The sequence below is a fragment of the Pinus tabuliformis genome, chromosome 6, assembly GCF_031772625.1.
Source record: "Pinus tabuliformis cultivar Carrire ecotype Pingquan chromosome 6, CPIR1, whole genome shotgun sequence".
Taxonomy (NCBI): Eukaryota; Viridiplantae; Streptophyta; class Pinopsida; order Pinales; family Pinaceae; genus Pinus; species Pinus tabuliformis.
Window position 1 is genome coordinate 364,955,729 of NC_142292.1, and position 6,203 is coordinate 364,961,931.

At 38.7% G+C, this 6,203-nt stretch overlaps 1 pseudogene; it reads right to left on the reverse strand.

Moving 5' to 3' along the window:
* Nucleotides 1–697: 697 nt before the first annotated feature.
* LOC149258810 (bidirectional sugar transporter SWEET1b-like) lies at nucleotides 698–2,868 on the reverse strand (annotated as a pseudogene).
* Between the last annotated feature and the right edge of the window lie 3,335 nt (nucleotides 2,869–6,203).

A 6,203-nucleotide genomic window follows, 5' to 3' on the forward strand; every position in this document is an offset into this window, starting at 1 on the left:
CTCGTGCGTAAAAGAACTGCTTGGCACTATTACGCAATGACGATTACTTTTAAATGGTAAAACGTGACTAAATTCAGGCTATCAAATGGCCAACATTATGGCATCGCAAAATGTCGGTTGCCTGCCCCTGCCACCGACATTGTCTTTTTGATAGATGCAGATTTACTAGATATGAAGCTTAAAATACATTTTAACTTTAATAATATTGTAAAATCTAGGAATCTCAAATATGAAGCAGTCATCAAATTTTGAAGATTTCAATTTTAACTCTCTTTCAATTATCAAATTTAACCGTTTCTACAAACTCTCTTTCAATTATTTTGACACAAAATGTTAACAGGCGGGAAAATGTTTACTACCCGAGACAAATTCCATACTTCTATCTTTGGTTAAAATGTGTCAATTTTTAATAATATATACATTTTATTATTATTAACGTGTAGGCTCTAAAACTCCAATCACGAATTTAACATAATTTAAATGATAGCCATAATAATTTTTAAGTATTTAAAAAAAAGAAAGAATAGTTTCATATGAACACTGTTTTAACGTAGCAATAATATTCTCAGCTTTTAAAGAATGTTTAAAAAATATTAAATATGGTCCATCCGTACCGATAATTATGTGAGGTCAACTTAGGAAATAATTATTAATAATATGCTTAATTTTAAAAAGGAAACAATACAGTGGTTACACTACAGAGGCACAGAGTGCATATATTTATGGCTGTCCTTGCGGAAGCAGGGGTGGCACATTTTATTATGCCGGGTAAGTAGCCTCAATTATATCCCATGCTCCATAACACATGCAAATATAATTAGTATCAGATGGATACGTTTGAGCCATAATGGCTTGAAATGGCTTAAGCTCAAGTGGTGTACTGAATCACACTTGGTCCGCCATAGTGGGAACTACTGAGGCTACTCTCGCTACATAATTTGACTTCCCGGTGTCTTTCTTTACAACTGCCACATCAACTACATTGTCTACCTGTTTGGTTTGAGGAAGATCAATGACAGATGATGGTGAAACAATCAGCCTTGAATTTCTGTAAACGAAGTACACTACAAGTTGGAACATTCCCAGAAGAGAACCTATGCCACTGGGCACCTGCAATGTCAATAAAATGCAAGATATTAAAAAGATAATGAATAAGAAAGACATAATTTTAGTTCTTAGTATGTGGTCAAACGGTTAGTAGGGATTCTGGGTCCCTATATTTTTTTTAGTACAAGCCTAAGTAAGACTATGTATACCTGAGAGTTGCTCCAAACACAACTAAATTTTTTGTAATACAATTTTATACGAGACTAAGTATATCTAAACATAACTATATATTTTTAAATAATGAATTCATACAGGTGAGGAGAATTTTTTATAGTGGAGGAATGCCCTGTTATAGAGTTTTATGAACCCAACAAAGTACTAAGTGAGTCCATCATCAGGGGATACGACAATGTATCCCCTGATGATGGACTCACTTAGTGGTCCAAAACGTTGGGTTCATAAAACTCTATAACAGTTCATTCCTCCATTGTCAAAAAAACTATATATACTTCAGAGTTGCTCCAAACACAAAGGACTTGAATATTGTAAGACTACAATATGCAATATCATTTGGGAGTGGAAGGGAAGCAAATTAAACTTACAGCTATGAAGAGATCTCGAGTGACCAAAGAGTAACCAACCCAGGCTAGTACATTTAGAAACTTGAATAGTGAGAGTAGGAACGACATGCTCTCTACGCTTTTACTTTAATCACAAGTTTCTGAAACAAAATACAGAGTCTAGGTTAATTTTTGAGAAAGTTATCTTTCAAAATTGATATCATTAATGATTGAATAATTGTAGAGATATTGATATCATTAAGGATTGAATAATTGTATAGTTGTAGAGAAAGAGTTAGAGGATGGAGGTCATACCAGAAATGATAATGGCGAAGCATACATGACAATTGACAAAATCACTCCCACACTACCGACTACTACCTGTCAAACATGGGAAGTATGCAGCACAGAGACAGTGATTGCAACCTCCATGATGAAGGCCATCATCACAACACAGGTCAGCCATATTGTCATAACCTGGAGGAAAGCTCACAAGATAATTGATATCTTTGAAAGTATTAGGTTAAGTCAGAATATTGAAATTGATTGCATATATTGAAAATTAAATTAAATTTGATTGTAGATTTCAAGAATATTTTAAAATGTGACGAACATAAAAGATATTGTGACGAATATACAAAAAGTTAAATGATTGACGATTTAATTTTTTTCTTGATTACTCAAATTCTAAAATATTTCTAAAACCTACAATCAAATTAACAAAATAAACCAAAACTAAATATATCTACTCTAATGTGGTAGAATAGTGACAGAATAGCATGAAAGACAAGTTAGTTACCTTCTTTTTTTTCGAAGTAAAAATGAGAAAGGACATGAGATAAAATGTTTCCAGAGCAAAGCCTGCACCATTAATTGTGAGTAGCATAGTGCTGTGTGGTTTAACGAATGGGCTTCCATAGAGCAGCCCAATAGCACAGTTGAATAGGGTGAACACATATGGATACCCTGAAAACTCCTACGTAGACTTTAGCCTATAGATTCCCCAGAAAGTTACCCTGCAAACAAGTTCAAATTAATTGGGTACTTTGATCTTATAAAAATATTTTCATTGAACAATTGAATCAAAACATTACATACCAAAAAGCCTATTAACATTAGAAAAAACACTTGGCATTAGCATCGTGGACAACATGTGGCAAATGGGATGGACATACCATGGACCTGAACATGGCTTTTGGACAGATTCTTGATTGAGTTTGGGATTGTGACAGGATGCTGAAGAAACAACTGACGGTGGCATGGAGAAGGTACATTCTTATGGGTTGAGCATCATGGTTGGATTAGCTACCCAACTAGTTCGATGACATGGGGGCATGCAGTGTGTCGAGTTTGTGTCAGATAGATGTCTTGGTTTTCACTGGGATGTTGTGTTGGCTAGAGTATTATGTAGAGAATCACATGATGAGACGACACATGGTGGAGACGGTCGTATTACATATGTTGCAGGGATGTTTGCAATATATGGACTGGTTGAAGTCATGGATCAAGAAGGTTGTTGTTCATGGAGGACATAGACCGATGGTTTATGTGACATTGGAGTGAAGGCAGGTAGTATGAGCATCTTGGATGTTGGAGCTGGTAGCACTTTGCGACAATGGTTTGATGGATATCTTGGCGATAGATGGTTGTTGGGATGAAGGTTTGTCGAGGACGACAAAGGCTTGAAGTGGGGGAGGATGTAACGCCCCCGAGTTGGAAACGCGTGGCACCGGGCTCACAACGGGCAAGGACGACGAACTGGAGTCACCGCCGAGCTGGCACGCCTACACAGTGCGATGAGCTGGCACAACCGAAGGAAGAAAAGCAAAGTCATGTGATGAAGAAAAACGACTAAGTGTTGAAGTCTTTGGGTGGTGGGCTTACATGGCAGGGCGGTCCCAGGTGTGGGCGCACCTACCATGGCCGACATCGAAAAACTAATTGAACAGCCATGAGTATGGGTCGGCTGGCTTGGGCCGACGTGCAGAAACTTGGCGAGAGGTGTATATATAGGCGGAGGTGATTTGGTGGAAAATCATCAAGCGAAGGGCGCGCAAGTCTTCACACAAGACAAGGAGCGAGATACGTGTTGGGTTCTGAAATCTTGGCAAAGGGTGCAGGTGGATCAAAGGGCCGAAGCACCTTAGTCGCAAACTAGAAGCGTTTGGCGGTAGTCGCAGATGGGCAAACCGCAGGCGTAGCAAACGGGCGAACGAACTCGTGAACAGGTTCGAAAACCGTGCAAGCACAGGTCAATCGGGCGAGTAAACGTTGAATGACGGGTGGACAACCACGGGTCGGCGGGTAGGTCTGCACGAGAGCAACGGAGGGCGAGTTCGGGTAATGGGCATTGGCGGTTGGTGAAGATCGGGGGTTAAGGCAAACGCGCCCAGCAAGCAGAGGTTGGGCGAGTCGGACAGGTGTGCTTGGTGAACGACGAGTTAGGTGAGTTGGGGGTGGATGCGCCGGGCAAATGAACGTTGAGTTGGGTGGTCGTGGTGGGTGCACCCGAACGAAACAATGAACGAGCGATTGTGGTGAACGCGCTTGGGTGAACGTGCTAACGGACAAGTTGGTCGGGCACGACGAAACAACAAAGGCGTGCAGTTGGAGACTTAGCCAAACGGCAAGTCGAACAAACAGACGTCGCAGTAGGTGCAAATGTTGAGTCGGGCGCTGGGCAAAGCGACACATAGGGTAGGCAGGCACGTTGAACGATGGAGCGTTCAGCGAGTCGTTTAACCGAACGGTGGGCGCGGGTGGTGCAACACGGTGAGCCAGGCGTCGGTGAAGAAGATTGTGTGACAAGTGCGACGAGTGCATGAGTTGGGCAGCAACTTGTGCGACTCGGCCTCATGGTTGGGCGAGGCTACATGACAGTGCAAGAAAGTGAAATTTTACAAGTATGAGATGAATCATGGGGTTTCTCTCCATTGTAAGATTTGTATGTAAAACTAAATATTATCATTGTTATACGAGCAGACTCATATTTACAGGGAGTTGCGCCTCCCGAGTTATTCCGATGTGCATTTGAATGATAATGATGATAATGTGTTAATGATGTTTATGAAAGATTAATGTTTCCGTTGTGTTAACAAATGTTATATTTAGCTAATCGAAAATAAAACTAAGTATAGAAATAGGCGTAGTCCACAACTGTGAGTATTGTTAAAAAGAAAAGGGTTGGTGGTGCCGCACCTCCTATAGTGCGATTGGAAGGTTACCGCCAAGGTAGGGGCGTGACACCCTCCGTCCCCATTGCTATCCATTTAAACAGAGACCCATACTTGTTGTTTTCCACCTGTTGGCTGGTTCGTGTTTGGGACAGGACTGAGCTGATGGTTCCCTCATGTGCATGGAAGACAATTTACCAATCTCTACATAAAGCTTCCATCTTCCAAGATTCACCGACCACACTGCTGAGCTCTATGAGATTGTTAATCCACAACGTGATTGGCATAGTCATCAATTATGATAAGCACATTGCTCAATGCTAGATTACTAAATTTACAGTGCCGTAATAAGAAAGTTAGAGGGGCATCCTTGTTTCCATTGAGGATTTTGGTAATATTTTGGAATGAGAAAGTTACAGGGACATCCATGTTCTTGTTTTAAGTTGGATTTAAGTAATATTGTAAAATTTAATAAACTTGTTAAATCTTGTATATCTCTATTGGTCTCCACAAAATTTTAAAATATCTTTAAAATCAACATAAATTTAGAAAAAATGAGAATGTATCCAATAACTTTATCAACTCTCGTAAAGTACATTAATTGATTTTATATTTAATTCCTCATATTATAAATAATCTACTTGAGCCTTACTAATAAATTAATTATTGAGATAAGAAAACATAACAATCCCATAAATAATCTACTTGAGCCTTACTAATAAATTGATTATTGTTATAAGGAAACATAACAATCTCAACCCGATACATGTGATGCTCATCCCATGTCCATCACACCCCATGATGAACCATTTCACGAGAGATATCTTTTTTCAATTTATTTTTTCATAATTCTATCGATTTCATATTTACTAAAATAATAATATTCGATTTCATATAACTAAGACAATAATATTTATTAAGTTTAAGTTTGTGTTTCAACTTAATATATATTAAATTAATAGGTCAATTCTTTTCTAATGATGGGAAAAGCAAACTTAATATAAGAATTAGAATTCAATTACTGTTTTTGTTAGAACATTCAACCTCGGTTTTCTTAACAAACATATGTATATCATAAAGGAGTTGTCTATAATGCGACTTTTTGGAGATTTCGGTGACGAAATCCGGCGGAAGAAATTGAGGTTAAATCTTGATTTTTTGCAGTTAAAATGGTTTTTTAACTGCATATTTGGATTCAGCGCCCTGGAAAACCCCTGGGACGCTTTCATTGTGCAGAAACTAGCAATCAAACTTGCGATTCCAATAAATTCCTACCGGATTTCGACCGGAAAAACCCACCAGAAAAACTTTCAAAAAATCGCGTTATAGACAACTGCTATCATATACTTCACCCAACTATTTACCTACTACAATGGGTCAACCTCAGTTCCAATTGATAATGCTAATCTCATCTATATTTATG